This window comes from Hippoglossus stenolepis, chromosome 22, assembly GCF_022539355.2.
Source record: "Hippoglossus stenolepis isolate QCI-W04-F060 chromosome 22, HSTE1.2, whole genome shotgun sequence".
Lineage (NCBI taxonomy): Eukaryota > Metazoa > Chordata > Actinopteri > Pleuronectiformes > Pleuronectidae > Hippoglossus > Hippoglossus stenolepis.
In genome coordinates, this window is record NC_061504.1 from 4,454,710 (window position 1) to 4,474,031 (window position 19,322).

At 40.3% G+C, this 19,322-nt stretch overlaps 1 protein-coding gene across 1 annotated transcript in view; it reads right to left on the reverse strand.

The window, feature by feature from the left end:
* cdk17 (cyclin-dependent kinase 17) overlaps positions 1 to 17,815 on the reverse strand; it is a 37,309-nt gene extending 19,494 nt beyond the window's left edge. The window contains exon 1 of the mRNA XM_035146858.2: positions 17,467 to 17,815. The gene's annotated coding sequence lies outside the window, so the exon portion shown is untranslated. The remainder of the gene's footprint in view (positions 1 to 17,466) is intronic.
* Positions 17,816 to 19,322: the final 1,507 nt, after the last annotated feature.

A 19,322-nucleotide genomic window follows, 5' to 3' on the forward strand; every position in this document is an offset into this window, starting at 1 on the left:
CCATGCAAGTGTGTGTGTACAAATACTGTATGTATGTGTGTGTGTGCAAGTGGAGGAAATGCATTGAGGAAGCAGCAGCAGAAATGCCTCGCCCGTACCTCCTGACCCACAACGCAGAACACGCTGACCCCTGCCGTCACCATCCCTCCCCGTCTCTCTCCATCTCTTTCTTTCTCTCTTCCTCTCTTTCCTCCTCCCTTTCAAGGTCGTCACACACACACACACACACACACACACACACACACACACACACACACACACACACACACACACACACACACACACACACACACACACACACACACACACACACACACACACACACACACACACACACACACACACCAATAATTTTTCATTCATGGTACTGCGAAGCGAGAATCACTTCATCAATCAGTGTCAGGGGTGTTTGACCGCAATCAAACACTAACACAGCAACACACAACCTATACAATATGTCCTGTACAGTACAAAACACACATTTAAGGAACCAAACCTAGAATCTGTTCTAGGTGTGTGTGTGTGTCCTGCAGTTGGTCTAATTAACCTGCATAATTATGTTGTATTTTTCACAGGGTTCAGCCACTCAAAATAAACTGAATGTCTACAGACATTTTGTAACATTTCCACTGCTTGTAATATAGCAGGGGAATAAAATGCTTAAAAACACTACAAGTCTCAGAATTGACCACTGAGCTAAACAGAACTATCATGTGTATGTAACCGGTGTGTGATTAGCCCACATTTGCAGGCGATGTGTGTCATGCTGGCCCTATCGGCATAAAGATCTGATGACACACACACACACACACACACACACACACACACACACACACACACACACACACACACACACACACACACACACACACACACACACACACACACACACACACACACACACACACACACACACACACACACACACAAGTGCTAAGATGGGAAAGACCAATTTTAATCTAATGAGGCAGAAAATCCGGCTCATGAAAATAACAATACAATACAAATGTATAATGACTTCATAGGAAAACACTCTCACAAACACAATCACACTTTCTGTCCCCCACACACACTATATGTGAGATAGTGAGATAAGCACTCTTTGTCTCCCTTACAGAGTGGTGCAACAGAGCTGGGTTTTATCTCAAAACAAAGAGGCTCGTGTGTGTGTGTGTGTGTGTGTGTGTGTGTGTGTGTGTGTGTGTGTGTGTGTGTGTGTGTGTGTGTGTGTGTGTGTGTGTGTGTGTTGAGAGCACAGCATCTGGCACATATGAATGATGTGCATGAGGGGGGAGTAACATAAAAAGACAACAGAGAGACAGAGAGAGAACTGAACCCCCAATTCTCTCTCTCTCTCTTCTTATCATCAGCATTTCCAGAAATTCTCTTACATACACATTTTGACCCACATTCCTGACAACCCCCCACACCATCAATCCTCTGTACCTCCTGGATGCCTCCCTAGTGCATTGTGGGTAGTCTGGAGGAGGGAACTTCAAAGGGCGAGCAGGGAGAGACAAAATGTGTCGGGCCTAATTACCAGGCTAATGATCTCACACACACACACACACACACACACACACACACACACACACACACACACACACACACACACACACACACACACACACACACACACACACACACACACACACACACACACACACACACACACACAGACCACCACCACTGTCCTACATCCATTCCCTGTCCTCTGTCCCTTCGCTTTCCCTCCTCTTCTATTTTTTTCCCTCTCTTCATTTCCAACTCAGACATGAGAGTGAGGTAATGTCAGGAAAAATGAGGCTTTATATTCGATAACAGAGATGTGGGTGAAAGTGTGAATGTGAGGAGGAGGAGAGAGTGGGAGCAGGAAGAAGAAGACGACTAAGAGGAAGGAGAGAAGGAACGGGGGAGAGAAAGTGAGTTTATTTCAGCGAGCGGAGCCATAATGGAGTCTTTGTGTTTGGTTAAGATCCATGAAATCACCCAAGTGACTGCAGACATGTACAGTACTGCTGACACAGGGAGAGATATACTGAGAGTGGCGGTGGTTCAGTCGACATTAAGTTTGGTTTCAGTAGCTTAATGAGAGGTTTGGGAATTGAAAGCAGTTCTCAGATGTTGCCTCAAATCAAACTGGAAAAAAAGTTTGTGTTCGTCTTTTTGCATCGTGCCCAGTTCATTTCCTGTGAATCTCGGTATGTGACCTGACCACCATGTGGGAGAAGCAAACTCATGACAGTAACAATGAAAAGTACAGATTATAATTTGAATGGCACTCATCCTTTAACTCTGGGGCAAGAAAGTCAATAGGTATACTCTTATTAAAATGCTGGACTGTTCCTTTAAAACCTTTGTCCTTTAAAAGCATAAAGCGTGTGTGTTCCCAAAATGTAAAAATGTATAAGCTGTTTGGTTCCTTATTTAATGTGTCATCGACTGACCCCGATTGAAACAGTATTTCTTCCCAAAATCCACAATGTTTATACAAAAAAGAAAAACTGTAGTTCTTTAGTTAAGTTTCATATTAGAGATTAAATTAATCATAATTCCGAAAACCGTTAACTCTAACCTCAGCATAAAGAGCCCGAGCTCATGCGCAAACACTGATAACACTATAAATAAGTAACACACACAACCTTATGTCATAACATATCCCTTTAACACTTGCGTTTGTTTTATAAAAGTTCATGGAACTGACAGAATTGGAGCGGAAATGAGTAGAAAAGGGAACAAAGGGACAGTTAAAGGGAATATTTAACAGTCGCTGGAGATTTTAGCAAAGAGGAAAACAACCGTTAATGTTGTTAAAATAATACTCTCTCATATGAGAATCACAGCCACTTTTAAAAAGACACCAGAGTCATCACTTTCCTTTTGGAAAGGAGACAGGAAGGAGTCCGACAGAGCCTGAGGAGTAAAAGAGCTCACATGTCAAAGAGATCTTAAAGTTTTATTTGTGGTTTGTTCTTTAAAGCTCATTGACTCTAACTGTCCTTTGGGGAGTGTGGGTCAGATCAGGTCATGGATAACACCAGTCATTTGTAGCCCTGCACGGCTGATTAAATATCACAACAATATTACAACATACAGTACATGCTGGGAGCAACGCTGTCCAACAAAAAAGACTTACTGCAAACAGGGTAAACACACTATATATTGGAGTTGAATGCAAATGTTTGAAATAGAAGTTTGTTTATGGACTAAAAGGATGAGATGAACATTTTATATAATATACTGTATAAATAAGCATTTGACTTGAAAACAAATAACGTTCATATATACACCCTTGAAATTATTAGAGGTAGGATACACAAGAACTTTTCACAAGCCTGTGAAACTCGAAAATGTTGTGCTTTCATTAAACACATATAGCAACTTCAAAAAATGGTTGTCTCTTATGTCTTCAGTTAAATGATGTGTTCAGACCAAGTGCAAAGCAAAGTCTTCCCACGGTGTGATTACATGTAAAGTCAATGCAATGACAGGAATAGCTGCGGATATACGCCAGGCAAACACAAATATACGCTAATATAATATACAGTGTTCCCCTCAAGTCACGAGAATCAGAAATGGAAAATAGACTTTATGTTGGCATCTGTGGGCCCGATACAACCCCTTTCTTTTCAAGCAACTAAAACTGAGAAGTTTGGTTCAAGGGAAATGTTGCTGCCTCCATTTTAGCTTGCGTATTTATGGACGGGCAAATGCTGAGACATTTGGAAGCAAGAAACAATCCAGCAGCCATACTTGCACGAGTAATTTGTTCTGAACACACCACAGGCATCACCAATATCAGCTCGATTTGTGTTGCCGCTCTCACCAACTGTACATTTAAAGAAAGTGAGAAGTTCTTACCATAGGTTGACTACAAACTAAAAATGACTGGCAACATGTAATAAAGAATGTATGTGAACAAAGCCAAAACATACTGGCTATAAACTGAAATGTTGTCATACTTGTTCAATCACAGCTATTTTAAGACTCGACTAGAGTCCAAGCATTGCTGTGTGCATGTTATGGAATATTGTGTTATGGAGGGTCATGCATCCAACAAAGTGAGCATGTATAATACTGTAATATGAAGCAACTTAATGGACTGATATTCAATTATCAGCAAAGCCCATGAAAAGTCTAAAACAAACAATGAATTGATCTTAGAAACAAGTATTGCCTGTATAGACAAAAATAGTTTTCCTGGGGGTATAACGACTTTTAGCACCAGCCTGATATATTTTGTTCTTCTGTGCCATAGTGCTCCATTGTTGTGCGAAGACTATTAAAAACACATCAGTGAGCCACAGCATTGCACAGTCACATGTTTCTTCACCACCATGAACACACACACACACAAACACACACACACACACACACACTCATTATAAGTCATCATGTACACCATCCTTTTGCAGTAAAATGCTTACTTGCAACAAATGTGTATTAATCCACAGCTGAAAATAGTTCCAAACAAATGCACCATTTACTCCTTCTTAAATGAAATTTGTTGAAATCTACAAAACCCAGATATTTTAGAACATTTCAAAATAAATAAAACAAACCATGTAGTGATTTTGGGCTTAGGTGTAAGAGTCACAGACAGTATAAGGAAGTGAAAAAGTATTACACTTTGACAAACAGTTGTTTTTTTTTTGTCCTTTCATGGGATATGTTGACATTTAATTCATGAAGGCAACAACTGAAACCACAATTTCTAGGATCAACCAAAAACATTTGGCAGCAGCTCCCGTAAGCTTAATTTTGTCACTGTTTCAGGCTTTGACTCATGAGTTTAGCTCCACGCTAAACATCCTCTGCATCTTCATTATTATCTAATACGAAATTTGGGTCACAACATGTTTTTTTGCAAGTTCGCTCAGTTGTCCTTTATCTGCAAATGTCTCTCACCGACCCACGTGCACACCAAATAATGGTAATCAAGCACACGCACACTAATCAAAGCAGTTTAGATGAAAGACTGGAGTCCAGCCAAAAAGGCTAGAGGGCAAAATCTGAGCACACACACACACACACACACACACACACACACACACACACACACAGGTGCTCACGTTTGACTTTTACTCATGTAGATATGTCTGGTTTTAGGATAAGAGGAGGGTATAATGTTTGCAATGCCCCAGGTCCACTTACATCACTGCTAACATAGATCAGAGATCACAGCAGTGCACACGAAGACACCCGGGAGTTTCCCTTCTTATTGCTGACATACATTACAATCAAAGCACCTCACTCTGACCTACATGATGTTCACCACTACAAAGGCTTCAAACGCCAGACGCCCCAAAGGGCATCATCTCTCTAGTCTTAATGTTTTTAGATATTTCGCTGATTACATTTTCTTAATTAAAAAAATTAAGGCGGACTATTTATGAGTGGATTTAAGGATTGGGCCTTGGTGGAGCAGTGGGCTCTACTAAGTGCCATTGTTTTGTTTGTTTGTCAGTTGTTTTGTTGGTTTGTCAGCAGGATTACGCAAAAACTACCAAACAGATTTCCAAGTAAGTTAGTGGAAGGATGGAACACAAGCCAAGAAAAGTGCCAGGAACTTCTTATCACTTTCTTGAACATTGCAAGATCAGGTGTTTTTTTCACATTTTCACCAACTGGACCTTGGCGGAGGTTTGAGCTCTGAGTGCCATTCTCATTTAGTAATGTAGTTTTTCCAATTGTCAATATAATACACAATTATGCAATTTCAACTTTCCCACTAAATGAATGAATTCCCAGAATTCTCTATTTTGCAATGGTGTATATAGATTCAGTTTTTCTGAGTCTTTCCCAACTTCACAAAAGGAAAATTCACATTGCATAAGTTAAAAATCGGAAAATATCTTCAACCTTATCACAAAACTGTTACCACTGTTATCAGCCTTCAAGCAGCTATTTCAGCTGAACCCTACTGAGTACAGTCACAAGCATGTGTTTGTGTGAAGAGAACACACAAACAGAGCATCAGTGCTGCTGTCCGGTACAGTGGGCGCTTTCCACTGAAAGACCCTTTGTTTTAAAAGGAGCTTCAGCATGACTGACCCAGAGGGGTGAGCTGAAATAACACTATGTGCCTGTGATCACACAAAAGGCTGCGATGTTAATATTAGCAGGAAATTACCAGTGACCATGAGAAAAAAAAAAAGTCTTTTGATGACAAAGAGATTAAGGAAGGGAAGATAAACCAGTGAGAACAGTTTCACAAGCTTTCGTGGAAGATACTTAAAGAGAAGTGGCACAGTTTGAGAGTCTCTGGTCAACTTACTGGTTAAGTTAAGATCGGGCAATTAAAAGGTGACCAAACTGAAACATCCTGCTACCTTGAATAAAATTTGGAATTTCTCAGGGTTTGAACATTGTTGGAAACCTTTTGGTTCATGTAAGGGCAAGTCAAACAAAATACACAAGTTAAGTCTTATCGTTTTTGGACAATTCATGAAGGATTGTAAGATATGATATCTTTAAAGTACATCAAAGTGTTGTAATAGGATACAGGGTAAGATCGATCATGAGAAAACGTGTATCAGCAGTAGTTCAGGTGATGTATTTGACCATCATGATAAAGAGGGACCTGAACCTGAAGACAAAGCTCTCAGTTTATCAGTTAATCTATCTATGGTCTTCGCAGGGTCTCCGATAGGGACAATCATGAGACAAGACATTAGAAAGAAGCCTGGAATAGAACCTGTTTTTGTTTACTTTGAATTCATCTGGATGCGTTGATCAGGTTTTTCAGCCATATACAGCTGTGAGGAGGCCCCGGGGTAGATCCACAACAGCACTCGGGATCATATAGTATACATCCCATCTGGCCTGTAAACGCCCTGGGTGTCATGTCAAGGTTACCTTGCTTAGAGTGCTCCCTCCAAAAAGAACACCAAGTGGCAGGGAATGGATGGTGTAGAAGCAAAAAACATTTTGATCCCCTAATGTATTGCTCCTCAAGGGGAAGTTTGCATATGAGTTAGTGACTCCTACCTGTAAATCCCTAAACATATGCTGAAGTTTAAATATTGAGCACTGTAAAACAAATAATTTACCAAAGAGATAAAAAGAAAACTAAAATATATGGAGAAAAATCTAGAAGGAGAGGAGGAAGGAGAAGAACGCTGCTCTAGAGGTTTATTGATGGAAAGAATGAAGATAAAGCCGGAGGAGAGGAAGGGCGAGCTGCAGGGAATACGTTATTTTTAGGTGTGAAGGCTGCACAGACACACACACTCAAACAAATGTAAACACAGCAACATTATCCTATCACTCTCTTGCCATATGACAAACACAAGGCCCACAGGCCACAAAACACACAGGGAGCTCAGCTGACACACACAACACACACACGCACGCACAGTTTGACTGCACGCCCAAACACTTAAGTATCATCTGTTTGCAGCAAGAGGTTCGAAAAAAACAAACAAGCTAGGTATACAGTGCACTGTATATGTATGGGTGTGTGCACATGTGTGAAGGGGGTTAGCTTGAGGTCATCCCACAAGTGATGAACTTCATCTTCTTTACAAAACAGAGACCGTGTGCAGGACAGATCTCTTATCAGTTGTTCACACACACACGCACATATACACAAACACTTAGGAGGTAGGTGGTGGAGTCAGCATCAGGTAAATTGGTCTAAACCTAGGTTAACACTATTTTGTGCAGTAAATCATACAGAGAGAATTATTATTAAAAATGCAGTTCACCTCGGCTCAACTAAGGAAGTTAAGTGTTTTTCAGCTTATTGATTAGGTTGTATGCTCCACAACTTTACTGTTATGCTTCAGTCTCACTGCTCTCAACCTTGTTTAGCAAAAAAACAAAATATCTGTAATGCCTGCCCAGCACCAACATCAGACTGATAAATTTAGTGTCTCCTTACTTGTTCTCGATATCAACTTTATAAGATCATAACGATGTTACGATGATCATGTGAATGTTGTTTTTAGAGCTTGTCCTTGTACAGCTGTTTCAAGGCCAAAAAAATCTCATAAACAGAAAGGGTTTCTCAAAACTGACATGATAAAGAATAGAGCTGACTGATTTATTGGTTGGCCGATGGTATTTCACAGACATATAAGTTTAGTCTTTGAATGTTTGCTGATACAGGCTAATACAACAATTTAAATTCTCCAGAATAAACAATGCAGAAAAGATGAGCATTTGTGTACTTTAAGAATATCTATATCTCAGGAATCACTGCTCATCTTTTCTGAATGTAATGATAAAAATAACCAATTTTATTTCTATAGCGCCTTTCAAAACCAGAGTTACAAATTTGGTCAAAAGTACAAAGTTAAAAAGTATCTGTAGCAGGGATATAGCAGTGAATGATACAGTGATGAGATCTTTTACGCGTTGATCAGGGGTAGATATAAACTCGGTGTCTGGTGTTATACTTATTCAGTGCATCTGCTTTCTGTCATCGCTGCTGTTAGCTGCTAAATTTACATACACTCACTATGCTGTTTGTGTAATTTAAGTGGTTGTTATCTTGCGCTGTCTCCTACATGAGACGGGCGGCTTTATTGTCAATGAATGATGTCCTGGTTACGTCATTGCAGCTTCTGACAGTGTAAACAAAAGCCTTGCTGTCACTATCTGTGCACATGGATGCTTATTGTGCTGCAAGTCCAAGTCAGTTGCCTCTTGCTGCCAAGATTTCCCAACCGCTGCTTTAAAATCACTTGTATTGTGTCTAACTAGTCGGGCTGCATGATTCATCGTATTAAGATCTTTATCTAGATTCACACTTATATGCAGTACTTAATATAATTTAACGATAACGATAACCAGACTTCAACTGCATCAAAATAAGAGCGCCTTTTTTCTCCCTCAACCCCGTGTGATGCACAGTCCCACCTGCTGTTAATTCTGTCTTTGCTCCTCCAACCACAGTGATCTGCGGCTGCTCCTGCACACATATACAACTCCCTCTTCCTTTGTGTTTGTGAAATCAACACCCGCATTCTCCTCTGCTCGGTCCGTTACATAACGCTCGTCTGTCTCATTACAGCTAAACCAGACAAACGAGGGTAAACGGGAAGCTTCCGGTCCGTCCGACACACACACACACACACACACACACACACACACACACACACACACACACACACACACACACACACACACACACACACACACACACACACACACACACACACACACACACACACACACACACACACACACACACACAGCTGGATGAACACAACATACAAGAATGCGCTTTCCTGTCTGGGTGTTTGGTTGGTGAATCAAAACACATGGCTGGAGATGGCACATTCCAGTGGCAAGAGATGGGGAAATGGCATAAGCTGAGCTGAGCTGACACACACACACACACAAAGTTTTCAATAATTCATGTTTTTGCTTAAATTCCTGGCCAGAGAAGCTCACGTCAGTTACCTCCAGGGGTCGGTCCGATTACTTTGAAATGTAGTCGCCTACTGAATACATATTAAAGTGCAATTTTTGGACTGAAGCTGCTGCTTGAACCTTCTCTCTTGACCCAACACTGTTCTTTGTCTACCGTCACAAGCTGGTGTGTAAGTATGTCAGAGAAGTTTTTCATTGGTTAATAGCAATATTTAAGTCTCACCATATTAAAATTGTGATTATTTAAAGTCACTATAAAACTATGATCCTGTAATTACTGATGCCACTAATCAAATAATCTGGGCTGATTATAGTTACTTGTAATTGCATAATCCTGATTCCATGTTCTCTGTTATTACCCAAACCTGGTTACTTCTTCACTCAGCAGCCATATAAAACCTACGACAGCTTCAGGCAAACACACCCAACAACACGAAAACAAAGGCAACGAGTTTTCTATGGGAGGTCAGGTCTTCTTACACAACAGGACTTTAACATCCCTCCTTCTGTAATCGTCTCCCCTCCTCCTCTTCTGTCCATTTTATGGCTTTGCATTCTCACGCCCCACCACTCCCTGAAACACGGCCTCCAAGGCCATCTCCAATCCCCCCCGAGGCCTGCAGGAACAGGTGTTGCCTCTCCAAAGGTGGTTTGTTTTGATGTGTGTTTTCTGCTCACACCATCCAACAAAATGACCTGAGCTTTTTCTCTCTTTTATGTGCCAGGGCAGGTGGGACATCCGGGCCTGAGGCAAAGATATCCCATAAAATCATTACACCAGTAATTAACTTTGTTCTTATTTCATTTGCTGTGATGCACAATAGTTAAACCTGACATTTTTGGTTGCTGGAGCTTGTAAAAAAGGCTTATTATAAAGGCAGATTCATCAAAACCCTTTTTGCATTTGAGTGTCATCATCACACCTGTGGCTGGGTAGTAAAATGTTGTATGCTAGCATCAATTGGATAGCAGAGTTTCCATAGAAATAACAGAGCAAAATACAAAATCAAGCCTATCACAGACTGTTTTCGACTATCGACGTGGTAGCATCAAAGCATCTCTTCCTTTTCACTCTGACGCTCAGTAGATAATAATGCGGTGGTGCATTGAATCTGTTGAATGTTGACTTCATGTTACATTGATACGTAGTTGGTAAAATGCAATGCTACAATGTTAATAAACATTGCCCGCCATTTTACTCACTCCTGCTGGTTGGCTAGCTGTCCAAGCACATAGCTACTTTACGTAGCTTGTCAGTTGAGTGGAAGATAATGGCATTTTAGTCATCAAAAATCGTAAATTGAAAAGTCTGGTTTTCAAACAGATACAGTGAAAGTTTCCCCTGAATGCCTGTAGCAGAAGCACGGCTCATCTCAGGAATATATCAATTTCAGAATCTTTTACTCCCTACAACTGATATTGGCCTCAAAAATCCAGTATCGATCGGGCTCTTTAAATGTTTTCCAAAGACAGGCTGCTGTAAACTGCCCTGAACTTTATCTAAATAAAAAAAGACCATGTGTCTGGCCAAGAAATAGCCTGGCACAGAACCCATAGTAGCTGTTTCCAGTCGTTTTACACTGTGAAGCTTACCAGCTGGGAGCGGCAGCATTGATACCTCGCATACAAACACACATTGAGAAAGTGAATAAGTGTATTTTCCAAAATTAAATAATTTAGGATGTTACCAGCCATAACATAAAAATCATGCATCGATGACAGATGACTGTTTCATCTACTTTCTATTTTAAGAGCCATGTGCTCACTGCTGTGTTATGCTTCTGAGACACCTCCTGTCCATCAGTCCAGATTAGTATTCCCTCACAGTCTCTGTAGATTGTTGTTTGTTCAGCCAAAGCACAAATCGTCACTCATGGATTGTATTAATTGTGTTAATCTGATTAGACCAGATTACGTGCGTGTGTGTTAATGTCTCCGACCCTGTCGAGCTCAAATAGATCTGACCTTTTGGGTAATAATGAATCAGGTGCTTAGTGATGCTGATACAGTGAAGAGCTTGAGAAGGGAAGTATGGAACTTACGAGGAGCATCGGCAGGTGCTGCTCATTACGGAAACATTCCTGACAGAATTCATTAAAAATGACTGAATTAATAAACGACAACTATTTTCTCTCTGAGCTTCTTGAGTCTTTGGTTCACTTTTTGAGACTGTTTCCTGTGAACTTTCGATGCACTTTGTCGGCACTAATTGCAGATAACGCCTGTCTAGCAGGCAATGATCAAACCAGCGGGACGAGAGAAAGATAATTAGAGATTCCTACTTGAGATTAAAAAGGAAACTCACTTTACAAAGAAACCAGGATTTAAAGTTTAATTTAAAGGAGCAGCTGTGGAAGAGGAAGGAACAAGGTCACAAAATCTGTCTCAGGGTCAACCCCAACAAAAGCAGTGTGCAGAACAACATCTTCTAAAACTTGAAATTTGTCTAAATTGAGTGAAGTAAATCAAATTTAAAATGCAGGCAGAATAATTTGATTATTATGATTATGAGCGATAAATTGCAAAGATTGTTTTAGAGAAGCAGGCAGATGGAGAGTTATGAAGGACGGGCTGTACTGAACAGCAGAGTGTCAACTAAAGACGACTATATGTGGTACTGTCACTGTACCTCTTATTTGTGTGTGCATTGTATTATGAAAAGCCTTTTTTGAGACAGCTGGACAATTCATTGTTTTTATATTGAATACACAATTTGACTGCACTTCTTAAATCAGAGGCACGGTTTCAATTGCTCAACCATGACTAAGCCAGCTGTAGAATTAGTTCACTGAAGTATAGCTGCGTCATATCACTTCTAAAATACGGTTAGCAGCCGTTGTTGACAATCTGCCACTTAACCTTCTAAGCACATCTTATCGTTGTTTTAAGCTCATCACCTTGAAAGCACTGCATTAGAACCTTGAGGGGATTTGTGGCTCTCAACTAGCATCAGTCTGTGAAGCTAGCGCTAGCTAAAGCAGTTATGGTAATGTCAGCAGTATCATGAGGGGATGTCGGGCAGATGCATACATCTTTTTTCAAATGTGACTACTCAGTGGTTTGTTATTATGTAGCTGTTACTGATTCACATAATGTTATCACCAATGCCATTAATAATATATAATATTAAATCTGTGCATAATTGTTGTGCTTTGTAACTTACATTATAAAAACATTTATGTTTGAAACAATCTTGTCTTGTTCAATGCGACTCAGATCACCAACAAGCCTGTAGTTTGTTTTCAATTAATGTGTTTATGGGAAAAAGATGCAATATAAATTGCACTTTGGGTCTGAATAATTGCAATTATATGTTTTCCTGCATTTTCATCATGCCCCGCACTAATCTATAGCTAGTTTCTGACTTAAACTCTGGAAAATGTTTAGAAAATTGGATGCAGACATTTTCCAGAGTTGTCTTTTACAAATGAAGAAGGCAGCAGGAAATTGTCCAGGTCAAACACATCGTTCCCAACAACAGGAAAATGTGCGGAACATTCAGGCGAGGGGTGGCACCTGGGTAGAGCAACAGGACGCAGGACATGACGTATAAATTCTGCTGCAGAAATCACATGTTCTTGTTCACAGCACATTAACACTGACCACAGCCCTTTTCAGCAAAAGTGTATGTAGTTCTCACATCCAGCTAATGTCTGGATTTCAGTACATGTCTGAAAGCAACTTTAGCTGCATTTCTTTAAACAGTCAGCTAAGGGTTTTCTATTTAATTAAGTTTAAAGTAATAGTTTGTTTGGGTGAACTTCACGTGTTAAATGAGTGAGAAATTAAGCTACACAGGAAAGAAAAACACAAAAACAGTAAGGTTCAGTGTTCAGGTCATCACTGGTGTGTGTGTGTGAGAGATGAATATGTCAGTATCTTCACTGTCAAATGACACCACTACGGTTTAAAGTGTTCACCACATGAGGGAAGTGGCTTTTTGTTTGTTTGTGAGGGGTGTGTGTGTGTTTGTGTTTGTGTGTCTGTGTGTGTGTAATCCCTACCTACTGCTGCTCTAACAAGGCCACTAGTTAATCTCCAGTCTATGAGCCTGTTCCAATCGCCCAAAACAACACACCCCCGGGTAAGCACGATGGGACAGTTTATCCAAGGGGTAACTGGACAGGACACATTGCCATAACATACGAAGTGTGTGTGTGTGTGTGTGTGTGTGTGTGTGTGTGTGTGTGTGTGTGTGTGTGTGTGTGTGTGTGTGTGTGTGTGTGTGTGTGTGTCTGAGGAGAGACAGTGTGGAAAGAAAAAAAACAGGCTTCAAAAGCACATTACATTCTGGTTTATAGTTTATATGTAGGATTGGCGTAAAGCCACCATAGTGAGCAGATATACTTGCTGGCAATGGTGTATTTGTGTCCGTCTGCGATTACACTACCAAACGCTAGTTGGTGGATTTCTATGCCTCTATGTGTACCTCAAACGATGGTGACGACTTTTACTTTTACTGATCACAGGGTGAAGGTGAGGAGGTGAACAACCAATGAGGCCAAACAGTGACAGTGACATAGGTGTTTGATGTTGTGTGACCAGCATGCTTCACTTTATAGAGCAAGAATGAAGAGGTGGTGTGTGTGTGTGTGTGTGTGTGTGTGTGTGTGTGTGTGTGTGTGTGTGTGTGTGTGTGTGTGTGTGTGTGTGTGTGTGTGTGTGTGTGAGAGAGAAAGAGAGAGAGAGAGAATGAACTCACAACACTCCACATTCCTTGCATGGCTCACATAACTTTCCTCGTGTGTGTGTGTGTGTACGTTCATATGACTACAAATGTGTGCAAGTGTGTATTCAAGCTGCACCCAGCCCACACTAAATGTACTCATTCTGAAGCCCTAGAATTAGTCAGACCCCAAAAAAGCCCAATAATTACTACTCCAGCTACATGATGCCCACCCTGCGGCAGCACAGTGGCAGACACACTGAAACATACATCTGCTGAGCTGTACTCACTGGAACACATTCAACCACACACTTGTGCACATTTGAACTTACATATACATATGCAGAAACATACAGACTCAAACACATACACAAAGACACACAGAGAGAATCATAAAAACACACTGACAGAGACAAGCAACAATACAGACATGCAAAAACAGACACAGAGAGACAGACACACACACACACACACACACACCTATCTGATCAATAAAACACTGCACAAGTTGGAGTTACATAAATGAGAGCGATAGCAAGCTGCTGGCCTGGTTGTCAATGGCAACAGTGTTTTGGAGGTTGTTCATTAGTAAGTGCAGCCAAGTCTGCTGCAAAGCATGGTGGGATATCACAGATGATGCTACCTCGTGATTCTGCCTCCAGATACATTTACTGTATTATTAAGTGTTTACATAAACAACATGAACATTATGGGACAGCAGCATTCAGAACATTTTCAACTCTGTGCCTCACAGCAACGACGTTTCACAGATTTTTCTAACAAGTAGGATTTACACTTGTCTCTTCAGTTTATGCAGATTTAAAGGGACACTTCAGTGATCTAGTACTGCTCTTGAAGGTTGAGGGAAAATATACGCAAAGCTATATTTATACAAAGCTTTATAGAAAATGGTATGTTTTTGTTTTAAAGCCAAAATGGAGATAACCCATAATAACATCATCAGGCTTACTTCATCCAGACTTTAGAAAGCTCCCCCACAGCCACAGAGAACATTACTCAACTGTTTTCACAAGCTGAGTGGAACTTGAATTGATTGAATCAGTGAAAAGGCTTCATTCATACTACTAGATTTTTTTAAATGAGGCCAGCAGCGTTTCTAAACTTCCCTGTTTTGGCGGCTCTCAAACTCTTTACAATGTAAAGAGCCTTGAGATCATTTATATTATGATTTGGCGCTACACAAATAAAGTTGAGTCTTTTGGGTCACGATGTAGCCTTCACTGACTCGTCAGGCTCCTATCATATGACCCTCTTCCAGAAGAAAACAACTGGCATTAGTCTTTACCAGTGTAGAACACAACATGGATAATCACTTACAAGTGTTGTCTTTGCTAACAGCTGTTGTGCAGTTACACTCTGCTTTTTACAATGATACAACTGCTGTGGTGGTAAAGGTGTGTTAGTATAGACTGGGATTAAAACTGATACGGAGCTAAAACACTTGTGTGGACAGAGACGCTCCTAAATCAGCAGATGAAAAACTAGCTGAATATGAGCATCAATCCAGACAGCATCCTCTCCAAACAATAAGATCAGATGCTCTAGACTAGAGCAATATAACAAGTTCCTGACAGGAATGCGTCCACCTAAAACTCTTAACCTGACTTCTGGCTCATACTCTTTTTAACCCTGACAGGAAATGTCCAGCCAATCACTGACAACCTCTGTGGTTCCATTACATCGCTCAAACTTCTCAAACCGAAACCAATCACACATCTGAAGACGTCGCTCTACGTGACACACCTCACTTCACTGGAAACCCTCACCCATCCATTCAAACAGACAGAGAGGAGGTGTTGGTATGAGTGTGTTTGCACACATTCACAATACATGCTCTCATCTTCCTGCTGTATGCCATATAATGCAGAGGCAGATCAATACCAGCACTGCTATACCGGCCAACAGACATGGGGAGGGGGCTGTCAGGGTAATTACTCTGTTCTGTGGGGGTGTATCAGTCTCTCAGCCAAGTCATGTGATTGTGGGTCAATACACCCACACACATACATATAAATAACTGGCCGGTTGATCTACATGAAGGGCGGTGGAAGTAAATCCAGGTCAAACAGGAAGTGGGCAAGGGTCTAAATGATGAACAGGATCACATACTGATGATGAGCGGTCAATTTCACAGCCCATCAATGTTTTTGTGGGAGTTAAGATGCCGTTTCATCTGACACCAATTCCCTCAAGAACTCAGTTGCCAAGGTGACAGCAGGATGGTGGAATGGTGTACACTTGAGAGTTTTATGCCCATATACTAAAGAGGTCATTTCAAAGCAGGATTATCTCCCACCTCAAGTCACGAATCACAAAAAGCATCTCGACAGCACTGGCGAAAGTCAACGGTCTTCTGAGAGCTTATTCTGAACACAAGTCATTTCAAGTGGAGGCAAATTCAACAAGTCAACAGATGCTGTCAGGTCTGACGGAGGCGTTTTCCTCACAAACAGAACTAAACTCTTCCGTGAGCAAAAAACGCTAATGTTTATAGATTGATATTTTGCTGTATTATTAAAAAGCAAAGGCAAAATTTGAACATTTTCACTGTGACAAATGTTGCTTTGCTGTATCAATCAATCCAACTTTATCTATATAGCAACTTTCAAACAAATCAAATGCAATTCAAAGTGCTATTCAGGTGTTTTACAAAACATATTCAAAACTAGTTCAGATTTAGAGACGAATGCACACTAAAGCAGTCAATAATAGAAAGATATTTGTAATCAACACAAACATTTCAGTAAAACTAAATATAATATTATAATAATAAATATATATTGTAAATGTGGAAGGAAACATCACTGCATTACATTTATACAAAGGCACAGCCACGGTCAGTAGTTAAAGGCTGAGGTTCTTGAAGAAAATGTATGATATTGCTATAATAAATCGATTTTACATTAAATGTATGATATTGATTTTACAATGACAGTCCTGCAAATGAACACTAAGAATGCAGTAATGTTCTTCTGTGTCTTAATAGTCACTAAATGTTATGTTTGAGCTGAAATGATGCTAATTCCTCATATATATATATATATACACAATCCTCTTACATTTTACAATAGGGACCCTGTGTCTGGGGGGTAGATCAGCTCAATAACACAGTGTGTTGTGTAAACAAACAAACACATAGAAGATGTTATATACTGGGATCATGTGGGAGGAGGGAACATGACAGTCACGTGTATAAACGGTCAAAACGGAAGCTGTAAAATAAGAAAAAAAACGCAAGAATTATTCTACAGCCTCCGTTTCCTCTGTGTTGACATTTACACCCGAGCGCTGTTCCCCGTCCCTCCCAGTCGAACAACGTGTAACGGCACGGAGTCCATTATCGGACAGACATCGCGTTGAGAAATGTGACTGTGGAAGAATGTGTTCCGTCTCTTTACCTGAAAATGGTGAATTCCGTGGGTTTCAAGGCGACTCTCCGGAGGTGCCAGGCCCTGCTCCGGATGCCCTCCTCCGCTTTCTATCCGCCCACCGGTGCAGCCTGAGACACGGGCTGCGTCCGCGCTCGGTCCGGGCTCCACACGCTCCGACAGAGAGACAGAAAACAGGGAGGAATACAGAAATATCCCCCCAGAAAACACACGTTCACTCCGTCACACGGGTACCGGCGGGGGGGGGCAAGCGGACAGAGACGCCGTGTGTGAGGTGGAGGACGCGGGGGAAACTGAGGAGGAGGATCCGCTGCTGTCGACTGAGCAGGGAGGAGTGTCAGGCTGCCGTCAGTTGAACACACGCAGCCCGGAGGAGCTTCCTGTGGCGTGTCGAGATAAAAGCGGATTTGAAGACTTTCAAAATAAGAGGCGTCCTTTTTTTAAGCCACTTTGTTAAAAAAGAAGTAACAAACATGCTACCTACATTTACCTGGTTATGTTGTGGTTTATTCAATCATATGATAATAGTATCCTTATTTGAGTAGTTTATTCTCTGCTGTCCCTTATTGGTCATTTCCTGTCTTCAGAGCAACATGGAACACAGGCCCAAAGCTAGGATCTGATTTCAAAAGAAACAAAATGATCCTTGATGTAATTTCTACAATAAATAAGATTTTTATTTTTATTTTTTACTTTCTCATTTTCAAGTTGAAAGTTTATTGTGTCATCAGAAAGTGGTGAAAATTTGATTTTCTTCACCTAATTTAATTGCATTTATCTTTGACTTGAGGGTTATTAAAGGATCATTTAAGACAGAATCTGTGGATCAGGCTGAAACACAGAACCATGAACTTGCATTAAGTATAATTATTGGTTTCATACCGCCGTCTGCTGGACAAAAGCTGCACCTGCAAGAATGATTGTAGTGTAAATGTTTAACATTGTAAATATAGACTATAAATAAAATTATTATTCATCTTCTGAAAAAGCAAACTGTCATTGTTAAATCACAGGCTGGAATTTCTTCTTTGAGGTTTAACTGTGTCAATATTTCACAATAATATTAATCTTATAACTTAATATATTTTTTGAAAATTAATTTAGTACCATTCAGCGATATCTTGGACAACTTTTAAAATAAAGGCATGAATGCATCTTTTTTCGGTCACAGTGTTCCAAATAAGTAACAAATACTCATAACATAACATTTTAGACATATATACTCGTGACATAAATTCATCGGGTTATGTTATGGCTTGATTGATAGTTTGAGAATTTCCGCTCTGATGTTTGATGAAACTGGAAGCAGGGATGTGAAATGAAGATAACCGAAACAATAGTATCTTTGTTTGAATCATTTACTTTCTGTTGTCCCTTATTAGTCATTTCCTGTCTTCAGGAAATGACTAATACAAGTCCCATAGCTATGACCTCATGTAAAAAGAAAATAGAAAAATAATCTAAAAAGGTTGCTTGTGAAAAAACATGTTATATTTCAGTTGAATATTTTCAGATTATCCATGAAATATCTTTTGAGTTAATTTATATGCCGGAATATAAAATGAATAGCAGTAAAAAAAAAAATCTTCGTTTCAAGTTGGAAATCAGAATTTTGTGAGAATTTCGCTTCTCTTGACCCAATTTCATTCAATTTGATTTAAGGATGAATAATTGTAGCCATAGAAACAAAGAGCCAAAGACTTGTGTCGAGCCGAATTTGTTTGGGCTGCACACCGCCATCTGCTGGACAAAAGCTGGAGCTGCAAGAATTAATTGTACTGCAATTGATCAACATTGTTCAGACAGACTTTACATAAATGTGGACACAGATTATTATTTAAATCCTCTGAGGATGCAGAACATTT